Genomic DNA, 10,453 nt, shown 5'->3' on the forward strand with positions numbered 1-10,453 from the left:
CGTAGCACATTTTAGTGGTTTATCATTGCAAGCGAATGTCCAGTGCTGGCCGGCTTCCATCTCACAAGGCAGCCCATTGGAGCTTGGTCATGAAGCAGCAAGTCTTTCCCTCTCCTGTTCCCATGCTGGGAATGTTGATTTTAATACCCAATTAACTAGAGCTTCTACTTTTTTCTCTTTCAAAATGTCTGTGACCCAGAAATAGTGGGTGGAGAAGAGGAAGCAAATTTCAAGTTTTTCAGTGCTGGATAGACCATACATTAATCTGCCATCACCTCCTTTAAGCAGGTAAAGGAATAAGTACTCTGGGTTCTAGTTTGAGCTGTTAAACTCCTCATATTCAGAACAATGAGCTGCATATCCGCAAGGGCTACTGCTGGAAACATTGGTGAGTGTATTCAGCTCAAGTGCTAAATATGATCAGTGAAAATAAACACTGCTGATAGACTGCAGTCACTGTAAGAAGGTCACTGCATTTCAAGTTGCTTATCAGTTCAAGGTGATAAGATTGGTTTTCTCAGGCATGGTTTTCCACAGACGATGGTTTGGGCATTTATGTGCAGTCTTGCACCTTAAAATAGTAATAAAGCCTACAGTTATAGCTGGGAAATACTACAACCTCTTTGCACAGAGAAGTGGTGATTCTTACCTAAGAAGTGTGACAGGCCTTTAATTGTGACCCAAACCTTTTCTCTTTTTACAGTAGATTTGAGGCTTGTACAGCCTCCTCCTGTAAGGAGTAATTGTGCATCAAAGACATTTATGTAGAGCATGAACTAGTCACTAGTTTTTGTAAGGGAGGTGATTAATCCCAAAATGGATCTTTTTCTACTGATAAAGCAAAACCAAAATCCCAGAACTAAAGTTAGAGTAAGGATAGAGGCTTTGAGTATTTTGAATGCAGATAGAAGAGTTAGCCAGACTGATGATGGCACTTAAAGCAAAACAGTGAGACCTGTGGAACAGAAGGATCTAAAATGATATATGATTCTTAGAGCATTTTACCAATAAGGGTTACTCTAAGCCAAAACTAGCAGTGGAAAATGGTTGATGAACTGGAGCTAACGCCTAGAAGAGGGTGAATGAGGGTGTTTCAAAGGGATGGTTTGCAGTTAGAAAGGGATATAACAAGACTTTTGAAAATTATTCTCATTTTGACTGAGAGCTGGAGGGGCAGACAGCCTTCCTTCACAGCCCATGGTAAGTTTTAATTCATAGCTGACTGTCCAATGGACTGAGCAGTTACAGCCCCTGCCAGGAACACAACCACCAGCCCAGCCTTCTGGGAGCTGTCAGGTGTTAATCTAGTGACAGTGCAGCCTTTCTGAGTGTGCTGGTGACAACCTCTCATGTTCCCTCTGAGGGGATCAGTTCTGTGAAGTCCGTGGGCCTGGCAGCTTCTGGGTTGAGGTCCTGGAGATTTCCTACCTGTTTCTCCTTGTTATTCACACTGACCCAAAAGGAAAGTCATGCTGGCTGTCAGCTGCAAAGCACCTGGCAAAATTAGTGGTTTGGATTTTGGTGGGGGCTTTTTTGGTTTGGTTGGGGTTTTTTTGTCTGGGCTGGGTTTTTTAGAGTGGAGTTTTCTGCTTGTTTTTTAATCCTTTGGAACAGAACAGCTGTGTGTTGTGCTCTCATCCCTGCTCTGCAGGATGGGCATCAGTGAGTGCAGGGGCTGCTCACTGTCTGCTTCTGCTGGGCACCCTCTCACCAGAGACATCATCCAGCTTTTTGAGTTGCTACTTAGCGCCATGAAAGCCCTTGTCAAGAAATGAGTGTTTTCTTCAGGCTAAAACCGTAGTCTTGGAAAACAGATGTTTGGGGATTTTGTTTATTTGTTTGTTTGTTGCCTGGGAATTTGCCTGGTAGCATTCCCTTGTGCATGAGGAGTTGCTTTAATGGGAACACTGGGGGACACTGCTGCAGCCCTGCCTTGCCCTGCAGCAGCCCCTCACCCCAGTGCCTAGAGGCCATGGATGTGCACTTCCTTTCAGTCTCCTGCTCCTGTAGGCATCCTGCTTGTTCTAGCCATCCTGAAATTGCTCCTACCACCCACAGACACACATCCTCTGCATGCCTGCCCTGTGTCCATGCCTATGTGCAGCAGCTCTTGTTGGGCATCAGAAGCCAAGTAGAGGCACCCTGTTTTTCCCTGTCACAGAATGAGATGGGTGGGCACTGTGTCCCACTCCAGAGCCCTTCTGCTCTGCAATGGAGAAGTTCTCCAGAGCTATCCTGGGAGCTTGTGTGTCCCTGCAGTGAGAGGTGCCTGGTGTGGAGACACAGAGGTAACTGCTCAGGGGTCACAAAGGCTGCCTGCTGTGGGAGGGACTGAACCAGTGCTGTTTTTCAGGTAAAACCTTCAGCTCACCCATCCTTCTCAAGCTATTTATTCACATGGAAAATCCCATAATTTGGCTTCCTGCCATCTGTGCGGCATCCTGGTGCCTGTGTGGTCCTTCAGCAAGGCTTCACTTTCACTGGAAAAAATAATAATTTTATTATAAACTATGGACAGCTCAACAGTAGCTTCCTGTTTCTCAGGGAGAAGCACAGCAGCATGTTGTCTTTTGGAGCAGCTTAAAATTTGGAATAGAAATCTTGTCTGAGTTGTCAGGTTCAGCCTCTGTGCCTTTCCAGCTACTGGGTGTGATGTGCAGCCCTTGGCATCAGCCAGCCTTGCCCCCACAGAGCTGGTGATGCCCTGAGATGGAGGCTGCCTCTTCTGGCTAACATGAAGTGCTGTCAAATGCTCCATCCATGCTTGCACTTCCTTATGCTTAATTAGCCCCGGCTGGAAATCCAGGAGCTTCTGCAGTGAGTGCTTGTCCTCCAAGGGTTAGCCCTAGCTCTGAGCTTTTTTCTTTTCATGTCCTTTGCACTCTGTTGTATTTCTTAAGCAAAAGGTTATTCCTCTTACAGTGGTGAGCATCCCTATGTCCAATGACCCACAAGTTTTCAGCAGTATTAATCTACAACAGATTTTCTGATGTTTAATTTCTCATTCTAGTTACTGTCCAATGGAAGCAGCAATTTTGTCTCTACAGACCTCGAGCAAAATACAGTGAGTGGCAGACAGTGATGTTCTTGTGAACAACACTGTGAAATTTGTGAAGGAGGTACTCTGGACAGAAAGGATGGGGCAGGACTGAAGTGCTAGGATGAATAAGTGGGAAAGCTGGGCTGAGTGTGTAAGCCAGGAAAGGGTTCCAAATGTAAGGGGAATGAATTAGAAGAACGCTTGTTTGGATCACAGCCCATTGGACTTGCCACCTTTAATCTCTGATCTTCATATTCCACTCTTAAAAACTGAGATAATGCCTTCCAAATCCCACAAGAGTACAGGGCTCTCATTATCGCATTATTTATGAAGCACTATAAGAGCTCTAAATAGGATGTGATGTAGAAGTGTTGGGAAGAAGAGGAAGGAAACCTGTCTGACAGCACAATGGCTGCAAGCGAGGTTGTCTAAGTCCATGATGAAATCTCTCTTGATAAAGCTACAGCCAGTCCCAGGGCAGCCACACTAAATTCCCTCTTCTTGAAAAGGATCTAAAGCTCGCTGTGCCAAAACACAAAACATTTCCTTTTGCAGGGTGGCAGTAAGGTTGCTTTTATAGCAATGTAGAAGCACATTTAAAAATGACTTTTTAAAAACTGGTGTGGCACTGGTTGGGTGGGGGACAGCACCGAAACATAAGCTCAGTCTTTAGTGCTGCTCTCTGCTGCAGGATCAGCAAGGTCACACAAAATGGATTGTGGATGGGAGGCAGGCTCCTGTTTAGACAGCTATGAATGTAACACCATAACACTGCAGATAGAGATAAATGCAATATGATTACCAGTTGCTCAATCAGTGTATTGCAACATGCTGAAGCAACCATGGGAAGTGCTGTGGCAGGGGAAGCTGCTTCCTCCCCATGGCCAGCCTGCCTGTGCCCACCTGGGAACAGCAGGACAAGGTAAAAACCTTCCCCCTTAGTACAATTTTCCATGGCTTTGCTTGGTTCACAGCAAGGAGGTATGGGAAAGGAGGTGCCAAGTTGAGTGAGGAATGCCAAGAGAGAGCTCCTGTGCCCAGACCCAGGTGTGCCACATGCAGTGCATGAGAGGCTGTTTGAACCTTGCACCAGAGTGTCGGGCACTTTCCTGTGAGACCCCTGTGCCAGAGCCCCTTGTGCTCCTCAGATCAACTGAGGCTTCTCAAGCAGGACTGATATGGGGCCAAACCCACTCATGGTCTCCCCAGGAGGCAGTTTCAGCTGCAGGGTCGGTGCAGGCAGCTCTTGCTCCTGCCTGACAGCGCATCCATGCAAACAGTGATATCCATCCATTAGAACCCCAGGGGGTATGGTACTTCTAGACTGTAGTGGTTAAATAAAACAACCAAAGATGTGGAAATAATTTCCAGCATGTTCTGGATGTGTGAAGCTGTCACAGGTATCTACAGTGTAAAAACAGAAATTCAAGTCCTAGGATCTGTACTGTAGCATCCTTTAAAATGTCATCAAAAACAAATCAAAAGAAGGCAGCTTTGTCTAGACGCTTGTTTCCTAACACCAAATGCCAGGAGTTATTGCGCCTGTACCTTTCTGGAGACTTTCTGGCTGGGGAATGTTCTCTTTGCAGAGGAAATCCTTTTAACTTTCAGCAGTTCAAGACGCTAATTGGGTGAAATAATAGCTTGGCACTCCCCCAAGCAATATGATTTTTATCTTTTTTTGTTGTCTGCAAAAGCCTGACTTGTCCAATCCTATGAGTCACGGAGGGAATGTGGATGTCAGACTGCCCTTGTATGCAGGGATGGGCTTCTGGTGAGACTGGCATGGGATTCTTGGTCAGTGACCAATGGAGATCTGAAACATCCTCTACAGAACAGCCTCACCTGGGCTGAGATGTGGTGTTGATGATGTGCACACTTCTAGGCATCTTCATTCCCATTGAGTTATTCAAAGGAGGTTTTTTGTTGGCTACTGCTCTGGTTTCTCCAGGTGACTCACAATAATTATGGATTCATGCTTTTTCTTTGCCAAACACTAACTATTCATTAGCTTCAGCTAGCATGTTTAGATGTTTTCAGCTGAGGCTTAGATTTTGATGGTTTATTTAGCCCAGAAATAAGCCTGATAGAATAAACAGTGGAGCTTTGAATCTCTCAGGCTTTTGTTTCTGTACGGTGGATTAAACAAACCGAGGTACTTAGCACAAGTCTCTTTTCCTTGTTCTGGAAAAAGAAATGACCTTGAGCCTCAGGGCACAAAGCAGCAGCCCTGGCTTTCACTGTAAGTACCCTGCTATTCCCTGGGGTCCCTGGGGCTGTGCAACTGTCCACGGTGCTCTGGCACAGCTGTGGACCCTCTGGCCCAGTCCTGTTGCTCCTGTGGTCCAGGTCCAGTGTGTGCCAGGAACCACGGCTCAGCCACTTGTGAGGACAAGGTGCTGGTTTAACTTGGAGATGCATCAAGCCAAAAAGTGCAGCAGGAAGCTGTGTGGATTATCTTGGGTCTTATCTTGGGTCTTATCTTGGGTCTTGTCTCGGGTCTTGTCTGGCTCACAGAGTTTATCACCAGTCAGTTGAATTCCAACAGGACTGAGCCGGTTCCAACCCCACAGCTCCTCCCTGTGCTCTCAGCAGGGCTCCTGTGGGGCTGCAGGTGCTGGTTTTAGCCTCCAGACTGCGGAGAACCAAAACCACACGTTGTGAAGTGCTGTTTCCCACCTCAGCACGTAAAACTCAGCTGCCCCTGGTGTCCCTGCCCTCACACCATCCTCACTGTCCAGCTGGAGACTCCATCCTCCTGTTGTTGTGGATTGGAGCAATGGAGAAAGGGCCATAAATGAGTGGAGATGTGCAAACCATGAAACTATGCTGAATAAAATACCTGTGGGGCAGATGGATGCAAAAGGCTGGGCTGCACAGAACTAGCTTGAGCTAAAGTGGGACTAAGATTTCCCCTTGAATCCTTGGCTTGCTTGAAGCAAAATGTTCAAGCAGTAAAACCTTCATCTATAAGGAAGTGGTGAGCCTCCATGGATCCTCTGTGCAGGTCCGTGTTCTCTTTGTACATCCACAGGACAGGCTGAATGCAGGGCCACACCCATGGATTCAATAGGAGGCTAAATCTGGAAAAACAGCCAGGCACCCTAAACAAGAAAACATGACATGAGTGCCTGAGTGCTGTGCTTGGTTAGCTAGCAGCAGGGGCTGCTGGGCTGGCTCTGCTGTTCTTGCTGTACTTCACTTGTCACCTCTTCACTTGTCCACCTGCTCCTGTGGGAGCAGCTTTTGATCATCCTCCTCCAAATTGTGCCAACAAATGCTTCTCCTGCTGCCACTGAAATACTTAATTGGTGAGTAGCCCCACAACTTGTATCCTAGGTAGGTTTTGTCACTGTGAGCAAAGCAGCCCCTGCTGCCTTCACAGCCAGTGTCACAGCTGTTTGTTCAGGGCAGTTTGCAGGCAACATGGGGTGTGGGTGGACTGTGCCACCTCCTGCCAAGGTCCCTGGCACCCTGCCCCAGCACTGGCTGCCCTGGGAGGTGCAGAACACACAAGTGAGTGGGGCAAGGGGGATTCTTAATGCAGGACACGACTTGTACTGTGCAAGTTCGTCTCAGTCTTACTGTGCCCTTTACTTTGTCTCCTGCCAGTGCTGCTTCCCTTGGGGCATTTTTTTCCTTCTCCTTTTGCCATCTTTACAGCTTGTTTTCCTTCCTGCATCTGCAAGGCTGCTTCCAACAAAGCCCTGGCAGACAATCTTATCTTGAAGCACAACCAGTCCTGCTCCTTTCACTAGGGTATGTGCTCAAACACTTTGCTGGAGCAAGGCCCGGGTGGGGAGCATGGCCCTACACGCAGCCTTGCCTCGGGCACCGCCAGCTCTGGCCCCTGGCAGGGGCACGGCAGAGCCAGGGCCCAGCAGGGAGAGCAGGAGCGGGGCAGCTGCAGGAGCTGGGCCGTACACAGGCTCTCGGAGAGGTCTGCTCTGCGTGTGCCGTTTCTGAAGTGGAATGGTATTAATTAAATGGGTAGGAGAAATGACTGAGTCTATTTTTTCCCCCTTGGCTTACTCACTTGATTTGAAAGGCCTTTTATTTTTTTATTTACTTTTGTTTCCTTCCCCGAGTTTGCGGGTTTAATATTTTGGTGATCAAAATAGATCTGCTCTGGAGCATCTGTGGGAAAGTGCCTCACACTTATTTCAGGAGAGAAGGCAGGGGAAGGCAGAATTGAGAACTGTGACTGCTTACGCCTTGAAGCAGATATTCCTGATAACTAGCGCACCTGAAACTATGAACAAAAGTGCAGATACAAATAGCAACAAAATTAATTAAAGAAAAGGGGCTGTTCCTTTTGCCTGAGCCCACCTTGCAAACCAGGGAATACTTCCTCTTATGTAGAAACAGGAAGACTGTGCACTCCTGGCCAGGGTAGTCTGCAAGTCTCAGGTAATTTGTTTTGTTTATGTTGTTGGGGCAGGATGGTGAAGTCAGTGGAGCTACAAGTGAAAGTCTTCATTCTCCAAAGGTTTGTAAAAGCTTATTATCTCTGGAAAAATCAGTAGAAAATTGAGTTTCTGGGTGCAGCATTTCATCTGGATCCAACTCTTACTGTGGCCAGTGGTGATCTTTCTGTTTGCTTTGAAAGGCACTGGTCAACGGCCTCAGTCTTACAGACAAATGCTCAAGACACTTGTTCTGGAGTGAGGTCAGAGCCTTGTTCAGGAACTAGGCATCTGTTCTATCAGACTGTTCACCTTTTGTTTCCAAAGTCCAACTGATGTGCATTGTTTTGCAAATACAAGAGGCTGAGAAGACCACTTTTACCTAATGCTGTGCCTAAAGCACAAAGCAGGACTAGTAAATATTCCTTTATACTAAATATCTTCTGATATGCTAGGCTCAGATTTATTTCTCCTTTGTTGCTGCCTCCAGCCCTTTCTGACTGGCATTTCCTGGAGGCTCCTGATGACTTCCAGCAGCAGGCAGTGAGAGCAGGCACATCTCCTGCCCATCCTGGTGAAGGTTTTGCACAAGGCTTGATTTGATGCCAGTGGTGGTGGATGATCCTCCAACGCCCCGTGGTGCTGCTGTGAGTCACAGGTGCAGGTACTGTGGGCACTGGAGCCTGTGACAAAGTAACAACACAGTCCAAGTGTACCTGTGCAATCTGAAGGTACAATCTAGGGTATAATCTAAAAGTGACTCCAGGCGTTAAGAAACAAGACTTGTTATGTCCCACACCGTATCATCAACTAAAAAAAAAACAAAAAAAAACCAGTGTTTTTTCAGGTAGCAGCCTCTGGGGTTTGGCTGACTCCTGGTATACACATTTGTAGGACCAAATTATTTTCCTTTGTTTTAGCAGAATGTGTAGTAACTTAGGTTGATAATAGCTGAAATGCTGATTTATTTGCGTGAGTCTCCAAGCTGTCAGAAATACCAGCCAGCATGAGACTTAAATAAATCACTGGAGCTCACAACTCTGACAGTTGAACAACTGGCGTTTGCTGAGGTCAAAGCTGCAAAAAAGAGCTTCAAGTGCATTTTTAACCTAAAAAAAAAATCTGGGTGTAGAAGAACAGAATCTTTCTCTGATTTCTCAATCAAGTTTGCTCAACATGCAACTTAAACATCTGGGCTTCCTTTGGCTCTCAGCTGTTGATTGCCATCCCCTCATGATGCTCTGACCTTCAGAAATTGCTGCAATTAACTGTTTTGCCTACCCATAGTCAAGTTTCATACCTGCAAAAGATGCAGCTCTTCTTCTCTATTTTTAATTCACATCTCTTGTTTCTGGTCCCTGTGCTGTCAGCTCAATGGCAGAAACCAGAGGAAATGCTGCCCTGTGAGAGCAAGTCCCTTGAAACAGCATGTCCTGCCCTCATCTTCCCCTAATTAATGAATCTGGATGGAGAGAGACAGAGGCCCACAGTGACCCTCGTGGGAGCCTGTATCAGCCACCCCTGCTCTCTGCTAGGGAAGGGTTTGGGCCAACTTCATACAAGTTTTTGGTTAGACTGTTCTGCCAAGCAAAAAAATGAGTGTCCTTACTCTGAAAATTAGTGCTCTGGTGTTGGATCTGACACAGCTCTGCCATTGCATCATAGAGACACATCATCAATGCCCTTCAGCTGGGCTCTGTGAATCATCACAAGATGATGCCTACAGGAAAGAGAAGCCAGCTTGGTGATGTCTTCTTCTGGCAGCTACTTCTCTAAGATGGACCACAAAGTCTGTGTGCTCTCTCAGGTGCCATTTATACAGGGAAGACAGTTTTGCTTGTCTTTCAAAGACCACAGTTAAAAAGTGGTTTTATGCTTTATGCAAAGGTGGATTTTTCCCATGAACATGCTTATGAAAGCAAACAAAGAATCCAACAGTCTTCCTGGGAGCACCCCCTTTATCCTAAGCCACTCTCCTGATGTGAGGGGGACAACCATGAGGCAAACCCTGCTGTGCCCACAGGGCCACATGTGCCACTGTGTCTATGAAGGCACCCAAGGAGAAGGGTGGCAGAGACTCAAGGCTGCTCCTGTGTGGATGGGACATGCTTCCCATGCACCTGTGGGCTGGAGAAGACTGTCTGCCTCTGCACCTACCCACTGCACAGACTGCCCATCTTTGGTCTTTTTCCATTTACATGGGGATTAGTCATGCCAGGGCTTCGATGCTGCAAATTTGATGGCGTAATCCTGCCATGTGTTTGGTAACTCAGTGTCTTCTTGAACAAGATGGCAAAGTTTAATGTCTGATGTGAAAAACAAAAATATCTATAAAGGTGAGTATTGAAGTCCTGGGCGAATTAATGTGTCATAAAAAATGAGAATAGAAATGGCACATTTCTGCAATGACAGACATTTGATCTGTCATTGCAGACCACTTTCAACTGTGAATTTCTTGATAAACATTTAATATTCACTACACAATTCCATTTTGACATGAAATCTTCTGGGACACATAGTTCAAACACAGCAAAAACTGCATTTCTAAAGGAAAGTTAAACTCTTCCCAGTCCATGTACTTATTTTAGTCTTTCCAGATTTCTGTAATCTCTTCACATCAGTAGAGATGCTGCAGAGGCCCTGTTTGCTTTGGCTGGTGATCCAGCAGAACTGGGATGTCACACTGGCGGTGACCCACTGAAGTCCCAGGGGATGAGATGCTGAAGGGAGCCTGTGGGGACTGTGGTCCTTGTAATTTGTGACAAACATCACAGGCAATGAGCTGCCACTGCTGGGGACAGCCCTACCCCCCATCACAGTCACCCTGAGCAAAGCATGTAAGGGGTGAGGAGCAGGTGTCTGGCTCTAAGCAAACTGTAAGGGCTCATGTAAACCTGTGGCTCAGGCCCATCCCCATCAAACAAGGTGTAATTGCCCTTCTGAGGTGGCTCAGTTTGGCCTCTTTAGATTCATGAATCAAAAGCACAGCTAAAACTAAACAACACCT

This window comes from Vidua chalybeata, chromosome 7 (assembly GCF_026979565.1).
Source record: "Vidua chalybeata isolate OUT-0048 chromosome 7, bVidCha1 merged haplotype, whole genome shotgun sequence".
Taxonomy (NCBI): domain Eukaryota; kingdom Metazoa; phylum Chordata; class Aves; order Passeriformes; family Viduidae; genus Vidua; species Vidua chalybeata.